Source organism: Sphaerodactylus townsendi, linkage group LG10 (genome assembly GCF_021028975.2).
Source record: "Sphaerodactylus townsendi isolate TG3544 linkage group LG10, MPM_Stown_v2.3, whole genome shotgun sequence".
Lineage (NCBI taxonomy): Eukaryota > Metazoa > Chordata > Lepidosauria > Squamata > Sphaerodactylidae > Sphaerodactylus > Sphaerodactylus townsendi.
The window spans coordinates 55,318,312-55,339,458 of NC_059434.1; the positions used below are offsets into that span (position 1 = coordinate 55,318,312).

At 42.0% G+C, this 21,147-nt stretch overlaps 1 long non-coding RNA gene across 1 annotated transcript in view; it reads right to left on the reverse strand.

The window, feature by feature from the left end:
* Positions 1–739: 739 nt before the first annotated feature.
* LOC125439704 overlaps positions 740–21,147 on the reverse strand; it is an 84,304-nt gene continuing 63,896 nt past the window's right edge. Inside the window, exons 2-3 of the long non-coding RNA XR_007245566.1 lie at positions 5,124–5,242; positions 740–1,305 (exon numbers count right to left, since the gene is read on the reverse strand). This is a non-coding gene — a long non-coding RNA (uncharacterized LOC125439704). The remainder of the gene's footprint in view (positions 1,306–5,123; positions 5,243–21,147) is intronic.

Sequence of the window (21,147 nt, forward strand, 5' to 3'; positions counted from 1 at the left end):
CCTGTTGCCTTTTTCCTGCCCTGTGGCTGGTTTCCAGGGCAACAGGAGGAAGGGGGAGAGTCATCTCAAAGAAACAGAAGGTATCACTAGAGGTTTCCTATTTGCCCAATGACTGCAAAGCATTCATGGTTTGTTTCAATTATGAGGACTTGTATGTGTGGATGGCTCTTCAATGCCACCACCACCCCCGAGCTGGTTTTTGGGGTGTTTTTGGAGGGATCTTTTTTCACCATGTCTATCTTATGGTTGGAGACTCTTGTATTCTTGTGGTGTGGAAAGGGAGAAGTCAGGCAAAAATCCTTGTGAGACTTGTGGGTCTGTTTGATTGTATGGTTCTTGTGATTGTGTGAAAGGTGCATTTTAACTGATTGGCTGCAGATTTTTTTTGTATTTCCTTTTTGCTCTTATGTGGGAAACTGTCTGAAACAATAAGCTTTAAATTGTATAATGAGAAATTGAAAGTTTAAACACTGCAATCCTGAGAGTAAATGAAAATGGACTCAACTGTGACACATTCAGTCAGAGAATTATAAAATGTTTCACTTTGGAAATGATAAATACAGAATAAATAATGTTGTTCCAGTATTTATAAATACAGCACAAGCAATTGAGCTATAATGCAAAGTTTGACCAACTAATATCAGTCAGACTTCATGGAAAGCCTATAAACATACAAGTTCAAGCCAGAACTACAGATATTGAAATAATTGAAAGCTTCTATGCACGTGCCCAGGAAGAAATGGACTGTACACCAAAACAATTTGTGCTGATAATTTTAGGTGTCTAGAATGCAGAAGTAGAATAAAAATGGTCAGAAAAGTTGGGCTAGGAGCACAAAATGGAGCACGAGAATGACCCATAGAATTCTGTGAAGACAATACTTTGTTCATTGTGAACACATGTTTCAGGCAACTGTATTTATGACTGTATGTATGGACAGCATTGGACGGCCAATACTGAAATCAAATAGATACATAATCAGAAGCAGAAGATGGAGATGCTCTATTCTTTCAGCTAAAACAAGACTAGGAACTTTTTGTGGTACAGATTATGAACTGTTAGTGCTGAAAATTCAAATAATGTTGAAGAAAAACATCAAAACATTCATGGTGCTAAACTACAATCAGAAGAATTTAAGGACCAGGTAAAGAATAGATCTCAATTAATGTATTATCGAAGACTTTCATGGCTGGAATCACTAGAGGTTGTGGGTTGTCCAGGTTATATGGCCCATATGGTTGTACGTTCCAGTAGTATTTTCTCCTGATGTTTCGTCTGCTTCTGTGGCTGGCATCTTCAGAGGATCTGGTGGTAGTAAAGCAAGCAGAGTATATATATATATGTTTGTGAAATACCCAGAGTGGGAGAAGGAACTATTTGCAATTGTTAAAAGTGTTAAAGGTAATTTGCATGTATTGTGGAATTCCCCCATCGTTTCTCACAGCCAAAAGGACATTCAAATCACCATAGGCTAACCATATCTATGACCTCCTAGAACACACACTCTTATGGGAGAGAATTCACACTACCCACAAAGAACCTGCAAACATAGACAAGGAGCTGTTATTCCTCCATATCAGTACTAGCCAAAAAGTGAGCATCCAAGATTGGAATAAAAATTGACAACTTCACCTACAGAAAAATGGACAAAGACATGGCTAACCACAATGAAAGACAGAAACAAAAATTCAACAAATGCCAAAAGCGTCAGTTGAAACCCTCACTAGACAATTTTTCGGATGTACCCGAATTTTTGGGTGTATAAGAATCTATTATTTGTTTTATTTGGGCCTACAGATAATTTTATGCCCAAATAAATCCGAATCTGAATTTTACCGAATTTTTAGAGTATTTACCAAGCCTAGTCCCCATTGCAGTTGTAACCAGAGATATTATCAAAGAAGAATGCATAAAGACTATTCCTCAGACCAAAAGAAATGAAAAGTTTCAATGGGTGACTAATGAAAGTCCTTATTATTGCTAAAAATAGATAAGAAGCAAAAGTAAAGAGGACAAAAATAGAATCAGAGGCTGAGGCTGAGGAAGCAGCATGGCCCCAGTACTGACATAGGTACCAATTGGGCTGCCATAAGGGACATTTACACTAGAGCTGTGGCACATATGCTGGTGCCGGGAAGTGGCATTGGAGTGTTACACAGGGACACTGGTGTAGAAATGGTGTGGGTGCACTTCCAGCTTCAAAGGCGTCCCAAGGAATTTTACAATAATATGTGGACCACGTTTTCTAAAGAAAAATGTTTCAGGTTTATTTGTGCTTCTTTATAAAAAGAAAAGCTCCAAAATGGGAGGAAGTATTCACATAGGCATACTACTTGTGTGATGATAGTAATTATCACATGATATCCTAACTGACACATTCATTATTAGTTGACTGTCCCCAGAATAGTGGTTTTCTATTGTGGCTAACAGTGCACAATCAGACTAATAAAGGCTTGCTTATCATAAGCATATCATTCTTGCTTATCATAAGCATATCACTCTGTGAATGGATTGTTGATAGACCATCTGAACTCCTCCTTAAGCACCAGACAGGCATTCAGATAAAAAGGTATCAAACAGGTTCCATTAAGTCCTAACGGAATTGTAAAACCAGGTAGAACCCAAATGCAGCACTTCTCACTTTTTAAACATATTTTTTAGAAAAGAAATGTACAGAACATCCAGAAGTTTTAAATGCCTCTAGAGATACAGATAATAATACTTTAACAGAATTATCATGTGTGCTATGCTTCAGAGACTTCAGCGATCCTCTAATGAATAATCCTATTCTCTACTGATAGCTCCTATTCTTTTTCAAATAAAAAATGAAGGCCTACCAGTAAATACCCTGCTTAAATATGAATGTGTTTATTAGTTACTTTCTGTCCATCTGTTGCTAATAAGAATGACTGTCACTTAACAATAAAGCTATCTGTATAAGGAAAACAACAGCTTTTTCTCTGTACAAAGTATTATTTCACATTTGTTTGATAATTTTGCATTTGTTTGATAATTTTGTTTGATAATTTTTCTCTACGAAAGCAACCAAAATTGTTGCTGCTGATAGACTTGAAAATTCTGAAACTGACATGTTTTTTTTCATTCCCAGTTATCAGGTTCACAATTTTTTAATGACTCAATCAAGGGCTTTTGCTTGAGAATATACTAGAAGCTTCTGAGCATAATTAGTCTTGATGTTCTAACCACTAAAAGAAAGAAGTGGCCGTGACTTATTGCGGCTGCCATTGCTGCTAGGGAAGGGGCATCATGAGCACACTCTGCTCCCCTCCCCAGGTCTCATGGTGCTTCATACGAGCATGCGCGGGCTGGCCTCAGGCAATTTTGTGACATCAGGACGTCAGAATGGGGCGGGCCAGATGAGCTTTTATAAGGCTGGGCCCAGCCTTGCCCAGGCCAGTTGCTCCTGAGTAAGCTGCATTCCCACCCTCCTTTCCCTTTATTTCAATGTTTCTGTTTTATGTTTTCTTCCTTTGTCATAGCCTGTTGGCAGGTTGCACGTGGGGGACTGATCTATTGGTGGGTGAGCGGGTGACCTTACAAAATAGCTAATGCAACTCCAAAGGGTCACCATTGGTATCATGTCTGACTTCAAAATTTAAAACTGCCCTTTGTCTTTTCACAGTGTTTCTTCTGTTCCTTTGTCTTTCTGTTCCTTCATATAGTTATTATCAGCACAAGAGGATTTTTCCCAGTTCATGAAATACCTTCTTTAGTATTCAGTACTGTGATTTGAACATTTTTCTTGCATCTGGATTGTTCATTTATTTCAAAACATCATTTCCAAATCTGCTTTCCTCTCATTTTAATTCATTCTTTGCCCTTCCTATTTTGTTAACAAATCATATTTGATCTCCATTCATGCACCAGGTTAGAACAGTGAGGACAGAGCTTTCTCATATGTGTACTGCACCTGAACTCATAGTCATAAAATCAAGTTTAATGTTGCATTAGGATGATTGTAACTGAAAAAAAAGAATATTTTTTTCATTTTTTTTCATTTTGTTCTGACTTTTCAATATTGCTCTGACTTCCACCACATTTACACAACCTCATATTCTGCTTTACATGTTCTATGTTGGATAGGAAAATATAGTGTTTTCATTTGGACCATGCAAAAGCATGGTGTGATTAAACTAGTTAGTGTTGTAATCTAATTGGAAGCCAGTTAGCTATGGGGGTTTTTTTCGGTTCTGTCAAACCAGAACATAAAACTATGGTTTGAAGTTTATTTATTAAGCATGTCTTAACTATAGTTTTATGTGATGTACAGATGGAGATATTTTGACAATTGTGGTTGTTTTCTGGGGATCTTCATGTTCTCTTCTACTACAGAGATACATGGCCAGAGCAAAGGCAACAAAAACCAGTATTTGTCAAGGAAAAATAAATAGGACTTGAGTGATCCAGTATGAATATATTCAAAACTTTTGCAGTTCTCTATTTGATCTTTTATCTCATTTATATTCCAAGAGAAACAGAAGAATCGAAAATTTACTTCCTCATTAGCTTTGCAAATGTCAAAATAAACATAATGGGAACAAACTTCCAGGACAGATTGAAATCAACAGAAGAGCAGTTCCAATTCATTTCAACAGGGTCTCTGCAGGAAAAAAAATCCCCAGCAGATTTTCTGCCCTTAGTCTCAATGGTCTCTTCAGTTCACCAACATACATAATTCCATACTGAAGTGTCAGCAGCCTTAGCATTTGTCTGGATTTGACTGTCAGAGTAGCAAAACTGTACTGCAAGTGTACAATGAAACTTCAGATATTAAAAAGAAAATGTTTCAAGTAACTGTTTCCAAAGAGGGGAAATACGTACTATGGAGTTAACTTTCTTATAAATGGATCAATTGAAAGTAATACAGTGTTGTTAGTCAGTGTTGAAATGAGTTTTTGTTCTCAACTATCATGTCACATAACGAAGTAAGCATTTAGAGAACTTTTACCATCTTTAGTTGATGCATACATGATGCATATTGTCATTTCATTTTCACTCTCTCCCTTCTTCACTCCCACACACTAGCAGTCATTGTGACAGAATTTCTCTCTCTCTCTCTCTGTTGTTCTATTGACTGGCATTTGGCAGTATCTACTTCTTACCTTCATGATTTTCCATCAGTAATATTTTCAATTGTGCTGAGGCAGTCTAGTGCACTGATAAAAAGTCAGACCAAGTAAGTGTGTGTCCACTTCTTCGTTTCCCCACCATCATTAACTTTCTGTCAAACATAAGCAAACTTGTAAAACAACTGAAATATGTACTTCTGTTTTAAATACATATCCAATATACCTTGTCTTTCAAATTATCATATATCAAAATCATATAATGATCCACATTCAGGTGAGATTTTCTTCTTCATCTTAACAGTTTAGCATTATTTGGATCTTCTTCAATAAATATTTATTTATATTAGCACTAACATTTATATTAACACTATTTTTTAAAAAAAAATGTTAATCACTTCACTTACAAAAACTGGAATGAAATACTTCTGTCCTGAGAACAACTCATATCATAAGTGTACTCGTCCTCTATGAATTGCATGAATGTTAAGAGTTGCATGTTATGCTAGGATCAGGAGGAGGTACATATGTCTGATCATTTGCACATGCACCTCACCCCCAAATGCATGGCCTTGGGGATTTAAAATGTGTTTGCATTCATTCCTCACCTTTGTAGTGCCATTTGCAGAAAACTGTTGTAGCCTTGAGAAGTTAGGGTGGTGGGCAGCCATTTTTCCCTATTCCCCCCTCTCCTTTTCCCCACCACCCAGCTCTTTTTGGCCAGGACTGAACATTTTTTTCAGTGCTATCTTTTCAGTGTTAATCTATTGTATTTTCCCCCCTGGGTTAACCTATGTTCCTCCCTGCAAGAGGTTGAAAGAAGAATGGCATTCTTATCTAAATGGATGGTGGTCACATCCAATTAGTTAGCCTGGGACAGTCTGAAATGTTTTACTCTTGGCAAGGCGAATATGATGACAAAATTAATAAAAGCTTAAAGAATAGCTCAGAGGTTCACAGCTAAGCCAAGATTGATACCATGGAATAATGCTGTGCACTTTACCCCAGGGGGTGAGGCCAATATCATTTTCTTGAGGGTTCTCAACAGCTGAAGGGGTGTAAGCCAGCGGCATTAGGGAAAAGGTAGCCCAGTGCAAAATCTTCGTTTCCCACCCTCCCACACCACAACCAAACAACCCCTTCCTGAAATAGTTCAGGAAATAACTTCATCCCCCTCTTCCCTGATTACAGCCCCCTCCCCCCCCAAAAAATCCATTAGGATTATGGGGTCCTTTTTCCGAATGCTCAGTCAAGGACATGCATTCAGTCTCTCCAGATGTGCAAACAGCCCTGCATGCATCTGCCCAACCCCCGCAGAGGGAACAGAAGGTGGGGCTGTGGAGAAGAAGAAATTTGGGGGAAATGACTTTGTCCCCAAAAGTAGTGCTCACTGGTGGGAGGTGGGCACCCACCTGCCATGGTGGAGGAGAAGCCACACTTGCAGCTTTGGTAGGCTGCCAAAAGGGAGGTCCAGCTAGGGGGAAGGCAAGATTGCGGGTACATATAGCTCCAGGGCGGGATCGGCTTAGGAAGCAGAGGAGGAATAAAGCGGGCTTAACCTTAGCCACCATGGCTGGGTGCCTTGTGACTCCTCCGTGGCTGAAATAGCAGTGGGAGGCGACAGGAAAAGTTTGTTCCTCCATGTCATGGGCCAGCCTGTGGGCAGTTACCTGGACTCAGATGACTCAGATACAGAACCTGCTAATGCCAGGCACTCAGAAGCAGCTCCTCATGAGGAAGCAGAAGCTGACCACTCTGTTCAGCCAAAGCAGGCTGCTCAAGAGGAAGTTCAGGCAGCAGAGTCAGCTACTAGCCCTTCCTAACCTGATACCATGCAGCTGAGAGAACCTGCACAGTTCTCCACCAAGCTCTGTGATGAGCCAGCTGTGCAAAGGAGGCGGAGACAGTGGCATAAGCTACAGAGTCAAAGGAAGAGAGCTAATTTCTCTGCCAGGTATGGTACAATAGCAGAGCCTGCATCATGTTTTTTTCTGTAAACGTTTTTTTTTCTATAAACTACTTTAGACTACATTAATAAAATCTATTTTTCCTTCACTAAGTGTGTTCATTTACTTCCCTGTCATTTAGAAGACAGGAAACATTGCCTACTGATGATACAACCGGTCAAACAAGGTCAGTTCTGCTAACGGTGTCATCACCCATTCTGCAGCCCTTCTGTGGACCAAACAAACAAACAGCATACATGTACTTACAGCCACTTCCATCTTCCTCTGATACTCAGTCCTACAACATGCACAGACTTTGACCCAGAAAGATGTCCTTCCTGTTTGAAGCATGAATTCATGTATTCTTGGAATGACTTTCATCTGGTCTATGCAGCAACATCAATAAGCTTCTAAATCCTCCTTTTAAAAAAAGCTTAAAGTACATGAAGTAATGGTGCAATAGAAATAGGATTGCTATCAGAGATGTTTTTAACCAGTATATTGTTTGATGCTACAGTTTAAATTACATGAGAGATGTTCAGAATTACTAGGCACAGTATATATATTTTGATGGATATGTATTTATGGTTCTGCTGATCAGAAAAAGGGAAATCAGCAATTTTCACAGGGTATTTACATTTCTATAAAGAAATAAATTTTGGACTTGCTCATGAACAAAAATTGGTTCTATAAAAGGAATAATTTTTGTCCATTTTCTGTCTACCATTCTCTTGGGCTAACACCATAACGGTGCTGTAGATTAAACTGGCTGATGTATAATTATGCCCATATAACATCACAGCTGCTGACATAGCACGAACAGCAGCAATGAGCAAGCTCCTATTCAAATGTTTCTTTACAAGTACAGCAAATCTCAGAAACATGTGTTGTAAAGTCTAATGTCCTGGTTCGATTTCCTTGTAAATTCTTAACAGTATATGTCCAATCTTTCTCTGGATTCTCTGATACGTTGCTGAGCTTAGAACACTTGGGTTATCCATATCATGGACGTAGGAAAGGGGGGGTTCTCGGGTTTGAACTCCCCATTCATGTCCGAAGCTCCGCCCCTCCATTTGTGGGTTTTAAAAACATTTTAGTGATTTTTTTTGTTTTTGGCCTGCAGGGGGCGCATTGTTTGGGCTAGCAGCACCAAACTTTCAGGGAGTGTTTGGGGGACTCTCCTGGTGATACTACCCAGGTTTGGTGAGGTTTGGTTTAGGGGGTCCAAAGCTATGGACTCCCAAAGGAGTGCCCCATCCTCCATTGTTTTCAATGGGAGCTAATCGAAGATGAAGGCTACATCTTTGAGGGTCCATAACTTTGGACATCCTGACCCAAACTTCACCAAACCTGGGATGTACTATCAGGAACGTCTTGTATTTATACTACCCAGGTTTTGTGAAGTTTGGTCCATGGAGTCCAAAGATATGGACTCCCAAAGGGGGTGCCCATCCCCCATTGTTTCCAATGGGAGCTAATAGGAGATGGGGCTACACCTTTGAGGGTCCATAATTTTGGACCCCCTGAACCAAACTTCACCAAACCTGGGTGGTATTATTAGGAAAGACTCCTAAAGATACCCTGAAAGTTTGGTGATTCTAGCTTAACCATTGCACCCCTGACAGCAGGCACCCCCCAATTTTCCCCAGATTCTCCTTTTAAATCCACCCGCTTCAGCATGGATTTAAAGGGAGAATCTGAGGTCCTCAGTTTAGAAGAAGAAGAAGAGTTTGGATTTATATCCCCCTTTCCTGTAGGAGACTCAAAGGGGCTTACAATCTCCTTGACCTTGCTCCCTCACAACAAACACCCTGTCAGGTGGGTGGGGCTGAGAGAGCTCCGAAAAGCTGTGACTAGACCAAGGTCACCCAGCTGGCATGTGTGGGAGTGTACAGGCTAACCTGAATTCCCCAGATAAGCCTCCACAGCTCAAGTGGCAGAGCAGGGAATCAAACCTGGTTCCTCCAGATTAGAATGCACCTGCTCTTAACCACTACCCCACATTGAAAGTGATGCTGTTTTAGGGCGGGGGATAATCTACCCCAAAACAGCATCACTTTCAATGTTGTTTATCTAGGGACCCCAGATTCTCCCTTTAAGGTGGATTCAAAAGGAGAATTTGGGCTCTCTAGTTTAAACACCATTGAAAGTGTTGCTGTTTGGGGGTGGATCCCAGCATCACAGTGGCTGTCTGGGGGGGGGACTCAGATTTTGCACCAGGCTCCATTTTCCCTCTATGCCTCTGCCCAGAGGGGAGGGGCAGGGCAGGGCAGAAGAGTCTGCCATCCCTGACCTCAGAGAGCTGCTTTTATAAGGGCTAGGCCAGGGGCGGGGCTTGGGGAGGCATGGCCATGCCCTAGGGGTGGGTGGGGGTGTGGCCCCACCCCCGAACCCCCCATAAAAATCTATACCTATGTCCCTGATCCATATGTATTGAGCTTCATGAGCATTTTCATACTTTCCCAACAAGTTCACACACTCCTTCAGTTAGCTTTGGCTATCAATCATATATAAAGTCTAGGTCAAAGCAAAATAAAAATTACACTATTTTTATGACTAATATATTATTGGGGAACATGGGTCATTGGCCTCAGTGGGGCTTGGCTCTTAATAAATTTGGGTATAGTTATATGAGGAATGAAGAAACAAAAGAAGAAATAACCAGAAAGCAGGCAAGAACAATGCAAGGTGTGGAAAAGGCAATAAAGAGTTGTTTGCTGATTTTGGTAATGATAATGCTTATTTCCCTTCTAATTATTTGGCACATCTACAGTTATCCAGCTCATAAAATGCCCCATGTTCAATATGAATACAATGCTTGCACAGACTTCCCTCCTCCCTCCCTCCCTTTCTTCCTTCCTTTTAACATGAACTTCCTTTGACACTGAACTACATGGGGCGGTTTAAGCTCACTGAAGGTCCTGTGTACGTTAGCATAATGTAAATTCAGCTGCTATTGTACTGCTATTTCACTGTCATTACATATATTTGCTTGATTTTAAAATCTTTATTTCACCAACTATCACCCACCCGTGCCTAATTGAGCACATTCAGACACTGATGCAGTCAGTTACATTGATTTTATCCTATTTTCTATAATAATAGAAGACAGCAGCATTCTGAATACTTTGAAACAAATTCATACATTGTTGTGTAACTTTGTATGAATACATCATTGCAGAACTTTGATAACAACTTGTATTTTCAAAACATTTTTTAAATCATTGGAAGAAAAGGGTAATCAGCCAAGCAAAAGGTCTCAGGGAATATCTCAGCAGATATATCAAAAGATCAGTCTACTGGCTAGGAATATAGTGAGAATGGCTCAAAGTTCTAAGAATTCTTCTAAGGAAAATACCTAGTTATAGTCAGAATATTGAACAAGAGGGCTTTAAAATCTGGAATGAACAGAGGATTTCTCCTTGGAGATTTCAAAGTTCTAATTGCCACTAGGCATAATATCTTGTCATATTCTGATATTCAGTATTTTTAGCTCTTTAAATGGTATAGATACTGTAGATTTGTCACTACACTATAAATACCTATACAGCTACAAATTCAGGGGAGGGGATGTTACCTAATGTGTGAAATGATTTGGGTATCTTTACTAAGGTCCGAGAGATGAAGAAGAGTTTGGATTTAAATCCTATCTTTCTCTCTGTAAGGAGACACTAGGTGGCTTACAAGCTCATTTCCGTTCCTCTTCCCACAACAGACACCGTGTGAGGTACATGGAGCTCAGAGAGTTCTGAAGAACTGTGACTTGCCCAAGGTCACCCAGCAGGAATGTAGGAGTGCAGAAACACATCTGATTCCCCAGATAAGCCTCTGCCACTCAGGTGGAGAAGTGGGGAATCCAACCCCGTTCTCCAGATTAGGGATCATCCAATGGCTCAAGTGATAAGAATAGAAGATTTTCAGTACAATCTTATTCAACAGCAAAGGCCACTGGTGTGTCCTTCACCTAATTGTCCATCCTTCCTTTACTCACCAGCCCTCCCACCACCTGTCTCCATGCCCTTTTCCTGATAGCACTGGCTGGTGTGCTGCTGCTGTGGCCATTAGTTGTGCTGCAGCTGTGCACCACCTACATACACCTTTTCATCAATGTTAAGATGCTGGGAGCATGGCTCGTGGAATACTTGCAAGAGAATAGCAAGGGAAGGACACATGGACAGGTGGGCAGGGAAAGTGCATGAGTGGCTCAGCAATTGTGAGCCCCAGCTACTTTATTAGAACCTGGCAGATGACCACCTCAGGGTATGCTGATGCTAGCCCTGTGAAAAATGTACTTCTCCTATGAACTCGTAAGAAAAAAATTATCAATGTATTGTCGAAGGCTTTCACGGCCGGAATCACTTGAGTGCTGTGTGGTTTCCGGGCTGTATGGCCATGTTCTAGCAGTATTCTCTCCTGACGTTTCGCCTGCATCTGTGGCTGGCATCTTCAGAGGATCTGATGTTGGAAAAGCAAGTGGAGTATATATATCTGTTGGAGTGTCCAGGGTAGGTGGAGAAACATTGTCTGTCAGTAACAAAGAAGGCAACCAGGTCAATAGTTGAGGGCATCTGAATAGAAGTATGAGTAACAATGAAGACTATAGCATGGGAGTAACAATGGAGATAGCAAGGTCACTGGTGGGAGCATCTGAATAGAAGTATCCTAGCCTTTGTTTCTTTTGTCTGTGGTCATCCTGTGTTTGTGTGGAGCTGGTTAGACACTGTCTTAACTCTAGTATTTTTCAACACTGGCAGCCAAGTTCTGTTCAATTTCATAGTTTCTTCCTTTCTGTTAAAATTGTCCATGTGCTTATGGATTTCAATTGCTTCTCTGTGTAGTCTGATGTAGTGGCTTTCAGAGTGGTCCAGAATTTCTGTTTTTTCAAATAATATTCTATGTCCAGGTTGGATTATCATGTGTTCTGCTATTGCTGGTTTTTCTGGCTGAAATAGTCTGCAGTGCCTTTCGTGTTCTTTGATACGTGTCTGCGCGCTGCGTTTGGTGGTTCCTATGTAGACTTGTCCACAGCTGCATGGTATGCGATAGACTCCTGCAGTAGCTAAAGGATCCCTCTTATCCTTTGCTGAACATAGCATCTGTTGAATTTTCTTAGTGGGTCTGTAGATTGTTTGTAGGTTGTGCTTCTTCATCAGTTTTCCTATGCGATCAGTGGTTCCCTTGATGTATGGTAAGAACACTTTCCCTCTAGATGGTTCTTTATCTTTGTTCATGTGGCTTGTTCTTGGTCTTGCAGCCCTTCTGATTTCTGTATTAGAGTAACCATTAGCCTGTAGAGCCCTGTTTAGGTGATTCAATTTATCTTGTAGGAGGTGAGGTTCACAGATTCTGTTTGCGCGATGTACCAAAATTTTTATGTGCTCCTTTTTTGCCCTGGTTGGTGCAAAAAACACTGTATACAGAAAACCTACGCACACGGACAGATATCTACAGAAAAACTCCAATCACCATCCAGGGCAAAAAAGGAACACCATAAAAACTTTGGTACATCGTGCAAACAGAATCTGTGAACAGAAAGGAAAAAACTATGAAATTGAACAGAACTTGGCTGCCAGTGTTGAAAAATACTAGAGTTAAGACAGTGTCTAACCAGCTCCACACAAACACAGGATGACCATAGACAAAAGAAACAAAGGCTAGGATACTTCTATTCAGATGCTCCCACCAGTGACCTTGCTATCTCCATTGTTACTCCCATGCTATAGTCTTCATTGTTACTCATACTTCTATTCAGATGCTCCACACAATCCACACGGACGGTCCTGGAAACAGCTGGGCAGCCGGCGCCGCAGAGCGCCGGCACCTGGCCAACCCGGCATGTCCCTGGGCCTCCGGCATGTCGCCGAGGCCTGGGGACATGCCCCTGGCTCCTCCTGCGCCTGCTCCAGTGGCTTAGGGCAGCGGGCATGTCCCCAGGTCTCGGCGACGCACCGGAGGCCCGCGGACAAGGTAAGTGCTGGGTGGGGAGGCCGCTGGGTTACCGCCGCTCGCCGACAGCGGCTTCGGAGGCTGCATTTCAAAAGAGCTTCCAAGCTTCTGGTGTTCGCCTCGATGGTCGGGCGACGCGAAGGGCGTGTATGCAATGCAGCTGCACCCTAGCGAATGGCACCCTGAGATCACGGCATTTTTCTGGTCTCCAGGCCAATCATTGCCCGTGCGGAAACGGCCTTAGATACTTGGCTTTCAATTTTAAAGAATAATTGTCTGGGCCTTTTCACTTGGGAAAGAGAGAGCAAACATGAGGTTTTTGCTGTAGTTTAATTTATGCACTGGGAACTAACCTGTTCTTCTTCCCTCTTGTTCTTCACAATAAGAGAAGTCATGGCTATGATTGACAAGCCCTGAAGCACCATCTGGTATTTCCAGATGCATTTAATTTTTATTAGGCATTAGCTAGCTTCTGAAAGCAAGCAATCTTAAGGTAAAATATGCTGCCTTATAAATTTTCAAAATATCCCCAAAAGCCACAATAACCTAATACAAATTTATCAAACCTATTTAGAAATACTAATGTGTCATGTTTACCAATCCTTCATCAGCATTACCTGTAAGATAAAGTGAACTTTATATTTTCAAAACTGGAAACTATTACTAGATGGTTCAATATATCACAGATAAGGCCAGGAATATAGAACTTTTGTTCTTGACCAAAATGATTACAAACGATCCTTTGAGGGATAGAAATAGAGGTGTCATGATCTCAGTTAAATATCAATTAAGGAAATTCAGAGATTAAGAATAGGACAACCTGGAAGAAAGATAAGAAACATAACAGTAACAGAATGATATGACCTACAGTAGTTTAGAACGGCAGCGGCTTCAAGGTGCCTCCCCCACTCCCTCCTGCATCTTGCTTAGTCTTGTCGGTGCGCTGGCCGCCGGTGCCTGGGACACACCCCTGCTCCTGCATCGCGCTGGAGCAGGCGGGCAGGGCCGGGGGGAGCGTGTCCTCAGGCCTCGGTGACGTGCCGGAGGCCCGGGGACATGCCGGGTCGGCCAGGCGACAGCGCTCTGCGGTGCCGTCGTCCCGGCTCTTTCTGGGACCGTCCATGTGGACGGTCCCAGGGTCGTCGGGTTGGCGCAAAATGCGCCGACCCAGCCGCTTCTGCCTCCTTGCGGAAATGGCCCAACAGTTGAAAACTGACAGTGAAAACTGACAGTGAAAACAGTTGAAAACTGATCAAGAAGAATCCCATGTGTGAAAGGAGTGATTTGTGTATTCTTTCCTAAAGAAAACAGCTCCTCAATAAAGAGGGTGATCCCTAACCAGCATTTAAGAAGAAAACTGAGAGAAAATGTATGTTTGTTCTTAATTTCTCCAATTTAAAAAATATTATTTCAAGAAACTTACATTTATTCAACTAAGCAGTGACGGCTAAATGAACTTTATCTCAGTACTAATTGGAAGTATAACACCTGCCTGTGAAATACATCAGATACATCCTGATTACAAAATATCTATTATCAATAATCATCCTATGTTTTCTCATTCCTGGTGTATTGTTAATCTGCCAAATTTGTTTTCTAAAATATCATTCAAATGTGATGAATATAAGGATGTAAAGTGTTAATCCCTCACGAAGTCTGATAGTGTGTGTGACAGGCTGGGACTGGGTGGAGTTTTAGGAGGAGTTAGAGTGCTTCAGAAAAGATGTGAGGGAAGTTCAATTCTTGAGTTCCAGAGAGTACATATGTGTTTATTATCTGTAAAAGACCTGTGGTTTTGCTGGTAAGAAAGTATTGGTGAAGTTGAGACCCTTACATTAGCCAGGAAGAGAATTTACATCTAGGGAGAGAAGAAATCCCAGCCCAGGTTCATAGAGCAGATATAGTTGTATTCTGGACAAAGCGGGTAGAACTAGGGACCAGTTTTAGAAATAATTTGTGTCTGAGAGGGTTCATCCTCTTGTCAGAAGAGGAAATCACACTGCATGGGGGAGAAGAATTCCCATTCATAGTTCTTTAGAAAGATTTATTTCAAATGCTGTCAATTTTTGAAGGGTCTGAAGGGAAAGCATTTTGTTGGAAATACTCATTTCCATGTAGTTTATGGGCACCAGAGCAAACACATGAACCTTTGGGCGGTAGCTTAGATATAATCTGTGAAACATCTAGAAAGACTACAACTTTTTTTAAAAAAAATAAGAATTCTGACATCTGTTCAAACAGCCAACTACCATCAGTGATGACTTTTGAAAACACCCTAGTATCTGTAAATAAAGCTGCTTCTTTGCTTTTGACGATACTCCCTCCCAAGTTGTTCCCCTGAAGTTGTTAATATAATTCTTCTGTTTATTGTTAAACTTAAAAAAACTCCTTTTTACATGGTTATCTGAGGTAAAATAGATGAAGAGGGTGAAGGAGGGATTATGTAAGTTTCCTAAGTTGGTTCAGTTAAACATTTCATTTAAAGAGGGCCAGGTTGGATAAACTGAAGAGAACCGCCATAAAGATATACATACAATTAGAAAAGCTAACCAGCCACAAAGAAAATAAGATATTAAGAGAATTAGGGAACATTCATTGCCTTTGGGTATTGAGAGGAGGGAGATTGTTCCCTTCATGATTCCCCACCTTCACATCTAATTCAACAGAGGAAATTATCAGAAAAAAGAAAATGTCTTTTAGAAAATGGAAGTCCAGTTTGGCTGATGAAGAATATGAGAGGGAACACAAATGGTGGCAAAAGAGAAGCAAGTTAGCTGTAAGGGAGGCAAAAAAGGATTATGAGGAACGCATGGCTGCGAACATCAAGACCAGCAACAAACAGTTCTTCAAGTACATCAAAAGCAGGAAGCCAGCAAGGGAAGCGGTAGGCCCGTTAGATGACAAAGGAACAAAGGGTGTGCTAAAAGATGGCAGGGAGATTGCAGAGAAGCTGAATGAATTCTTTGCATCTGTCTTCACCCAAGAGGAGGTGAGGAACATTCCTGCACCTGAACCAAGCTTCTTAGGAGGCGAATCCGAGGAACTAGCGAAGATAGTGATAGACAAGGAAGAAGTTCTGGCAGCCATTGATAAACTAAATGTTACCAAATCCCCTGGCCCAGATTGCATTCACCCAAGAGTTCTTAAAGAGCTCAAGCATGACCTTGCTGATCTTCTCATTTTACTATGCAACTCATCCCTCAAATCAGCCTGCATCCCCCAAGACTGGAAGATGCCCAATCTCACACCAATCTTCAAGAAAGGATCTAGGGGACCGAGGGAAATTACAGGCCAGTCAGTTTGACATCTGTTCCTGGTAAATTAGTAGAATCTTTCATTAAAGATAAAATTATAAAACATGTAGAAAAGCAAGACCTGCTGAGAAGGAGTCAGCATGGCTTTTGCAGAGGCAAATCCTGTCTTACAAACTTACTAGAGTTCTTTGAGGGTGTAAGAAACAGGCATGTGGACAGGGGTGAACCGTGGACATTGTCTACTTGGATTTCACAAAGGCTTTTGACAAAGTTCCTCACCAGAGACTGTTGAGAAAACTGAGCAATGAAGGAATAAGAGGGGAAGTCCTCCTATGGATTAAAAACTGGTTGAGAAACAGGAAACAAAGAGTGGGTGTAAATGGGAAGTTCTCACAATGGAGAGATGTCGGGAGTGGTGTCCCCAAGGATCCGTTTTGGGACCAGTGCTCTTTAACCTATTCATAAAATGACCTGGAAGTAGGGTGGGTAGCGTGGTGGCCAAGTTTGCAGATGATACCAAATTATGTAGGGCGGTGAGAAGCACAAAGGATTGCGAAGAGCTCCAATCGGACCTTGATAAATTAGGTGAGTGGGCTCCAGAAATGGCAAATGCAGTTCAATGTAGCAAAATGTACAGTCATGCACATAGGGGCAAAAAATCCAAACTTCACATACACGCTACAGGGGTCAGTGCTATCAGTCACAGACCAGGAAAAGGATTTAGGCGCCTTAGTTGATAGTTCCATGGGAATGTCAACTCAATGCATGGCAGCTGTGAAAAAGGCAAACTCTATGCTGGGGATCATTAGAAAGGAATTGATAATAAAACTGCAAAGATTGTCATGCCCTTATATAAAGCAGTGGTGCGACCGCACTTGGAGTACTGTGTCCAGTTCTGGTCACGCGATCTCAAAAAAGGATATTGCGGAGATAGAAAAAGTGCAGAGAAGGGCAACAAGGATGATTGAGGGACTGGAGCACCTTCCCTATGAGGAGAGGCTGCAACGTTTGGGACTCTTTAGTTTGGAGAGGAGGCGGCTAAGGGGGGATATGATTGAAGTCTACAAAATTATGCATGGGGTAGAAAATGTTGACAGAGAGAAATTTTTCTCTCTTTCTCACAATACTAGAACCAGGGGGCATTCATTGAAAATGCTGGGGGGAAGAATTAGGACTAATAAAAGGAAACACTTCTCCACGCAACGTGTGATTGGTGTTTGGAATATGCTGCCACAAGAGGTGGTGATGGCCACTAACCTGGATAGCTTTAAAAGGGGCTTGGACAGATTTATGGAGGAGAAGTCGATTTATGGCTACCAATCTTGATCCTCTTTGATCTGAGATTGCAAATGCCTTAACAGACCAGGTGATTGGGAGCAACAGCCGCAGAAGGCCATTGCGTTCACATCCTACATGTGAGCTCCCAAAGGCACCTGGTGGGGCACTGCGAGTAGCAGAGAGCTGGACTAGATGGACTTTGGTCTGATCCAGCTGGCTTGTTCTTATGTTCTTATGTTCTTAACAATTTCCCCAAGAGAGACAAATCAAGCAATTTTGGAGTTTTATTTATTTAAGTCTCTCTTGTGCCATATTTCTGATTTTTATAGAGAAATAGAGCGGGGAGGGGGGGCAACAGATCCAAACAGAGGCCGTTTCCGCACAGCCCAAATAAGACGCCTTAGGGACGGCAAAAATGCCATCCCTAAGCCGCCATTCGCACAGGCGGCGCTGCTGAAACTCAGCAGCGCTGACCTGGCTTCCCTCCACCTCCCCCAGAGCAGTGTCAAGCCGCCCCAAAAAGCCTCCCTCCTGGAGGGAGGTTTTTTAAAACAGCGTGTTCTGTCCTGCGCCGCTCTACCGGACTGCTGAGACCCTCCCTTGCTGTCCTCCAACCCCTGGAGGTCAGAGGGCAACGTGGGCGGGTCTTAGTAGTCCAGCCTGGCAACGCAGGACGACGAGGTGAGTGTGGGGGGGATGGGGAAGAGGCAGTTTCGTGCGGAGCCGCCTCTCCCGCGCCATCCTCTGTGGGGGCCGCTCGCACACTCCCGTGCCAATGGCCCCCACCCTCCACCAGCAGGATTCCTGCTGGTGCAGGGGCGCCCTTTCCGCAGTGCGGAAAGGGCCAGAAATAAACATTACACCTCACTTAGCAAACTTCAATATTACAAAGTGCAAAAAAATAATATTGTGAGAAAAATAATTGTTACAACCAGTTATCCATTCATACATACACCACATTCATACCAACAAACTCTCAAACACCTTTTACAAAATATTTCCTTAGAATTTCTCTAATTAGCTGATATAAAAATATACCACTTAAACTTGTTACAATAGAAAGGAAATAAGGGAATATGACAATTATTCAACACAAAAAGGTTCTATCCAATTCTCCAAGAATGTCCCAGAGCCTCTTGGGAAATTTTTCAATGCTGTTGGAAATCTTCAATTGTTCTACCAATGTCCTCAATAGGGAGATTAGTTGTTTTTAGTTCATAAATGGTAGCCAATTGTCCCATCAGCCTCACAAACATAGGTATGTAGTAGAACAAGCAATGGAATTAGAAACTAATTTCATAACTGCCAACAAATTGCGCCCCAGGCTTCAGCCTGGTGGTGCCATTGCAGCGGGAGAGGAAGGAGTTCAATGCCTCCTCCCTGCTGGCCGGCCGAAGCAATCACGTGGCCAGGAACCACAACATGACGGGGGGCAGGCAACCTATAAGAGGCTGCATCGGCAGCAGAAAAGGCCCTTCCTTCCCTCCCTGTTTGAACAGTTATTGGGGTTTTCACTGTTATGTTTTGTCAAAGTTCACTGGGAGGTTCGGGCATAAGAGCACATCCTATTTGGGAAGGCAGTAGCTTGCATGCCGGACCTTCCCACATCAGGGGCCTCCATATGAGGTGGTGATAGAGCTCATGAGGGCCAGCCTTGGGGCACGCTGAGAGCTCGCTGCCCTGCAGGAAGGGATGTCACAAATTGGGTTTGCATCCATGTGGCACCTAGTAACTTCCTGTTCCAGTACCCTTGTGGGATTTGCCAGACAGGGGTTCTGTCCGAAGGGCCTGAGGGATCAGCTGGGGCTGCCCTATAACCAGGTTAAGCAGTTTGCTGCCTGGGGGTCAGGATGTGCTCTCTTATGCTTGCTCAGCTTCAAGGTTATTATAGTTAAATAAATTGGGCTGCGGCCGATTTCTTTCCATCAAGTGTGTGTTGTTTTTCATGAATGGAACGAGTCTCCACACATCTGCACGCAAATGGCTCATCACAAGGCTCATCAAAAAGACTGGGTAATACTTATTCCATCAGTATGAAGATCGGCATGGATATAGCATATGAACATGGTCCGTGGTAAGATTCCATGCTTTCCGGGAACCTCTCCCATTTTTCAGATTGCCAATTCAGGTTATTGATGAAGGAGATCTTTTTAGGAAATTAATCCAAATGTATCTCCTCCTAACTTCATTGTGGCAACAAAATTATAGAACTCCATCCCCCAGGATATGTATCTGTTATCTTTTCCCCTCAATGATCTTCGTATGGAGTTGTAGTTAAGAATGGTGGATGTTGATCTTGTGAAATAGGTCCTCTGGTTTCCCTCCAAAATAATGTTACATTGGGGTACCCAATATAAAGAGTTCAAAAAAAACCCTGTTAACATTACAAATATTGTTGCAAAGCTGATGCTAAAGATATAAGCAAAATAGGTACAAAGATTCACACTCAAGGCTACCTTGAGTAACTGAAAGACATCCTGTCACCCACCTCTTCCATGATTGAAAAGACACACCTAGGTCTTTGGGTGAAAATTGTATATTAAAATGAGGGCCAGGTCAGACCAAGATGGCACCCTGACTCCAAATGCTGACCTGTTTATTCTGGAGTCTGGCAGATGTTTTGGCATAACAGTAAGAACATAAGAAAGAGCCTGCTGGATCAGACCAGAGTCCATCTACTCACAGTGGCCCACCAGATGTCGTTGGGAGCTCACATGCATGATGTGAAAGCAATGGTCTTCTGCTACTGCTGCTCCCAAGCACCTGGTCTGCTAAGGCATTTGCAATCTCAGATCAAAGAGGATCAAGATTGGTAGCCATAGATCGACTTCTCCATAAATCTGCCAAGCCCCCTTTAAAGCTATCAGGTTAGTGGCCATCACCACCTCCTGTGGTAGCATATTCCAAACACCCATCATGTGTTGCGTGAAGAAATGATTCCTTTTATTAGTCATAATTCTTCCCCCCAGCATTTTCAATGTATACCCCCTGGTTTTAGTATTGTGAGAAAGAAAGAACAATTTCTCTGTTGACATTTTCAACCCCATGCATAATTTTCTAGACTTCAATTATATCCCCCCTCAGACGTATTGTTCTTCATCCTGGGGCTCTCTCTCTCTCTCTCTCTGTGTGTGTGTGTGTGTGTGTGTCATCATCATCTCTGTCTGTCTGTCTGTCTGTCTGTCTGTCTGTCTGTCTGTCTGTCTGTCTGTCTGTCCAACCAAGAATCTTTTCCTAAAAGTCAAAGTGTAATCTGATTAATTGAGTTTTTATTTTGTCTCAGTTTCTATGGGTAAATTAGAAAATTCACCATTAGGACAAAGGGTTTGATAAACAACATTGTAATGGTCTATCAAGCCATAAATCAAAGGCAGATGTAATGAAGTTCATCACAATGGATAAAATAAATTTTTAGACTTTCTAAATTACTGATTTGATGCCTCTTTTTAAAATTTATTATGCTGAGTTTAATTTATTTCAGAATGTGTTAGACACTACTATTTCCTGTCGCACCATGAAGACTTGATTTCTGCATACACCATCTGGAAAAGGAAAGCACTAGCATTGAGACATAAATGTGAATTAATAGACTCTAGCAGATGGGGTGGAAAACTGAAATCATTTGGCAACCAGCAG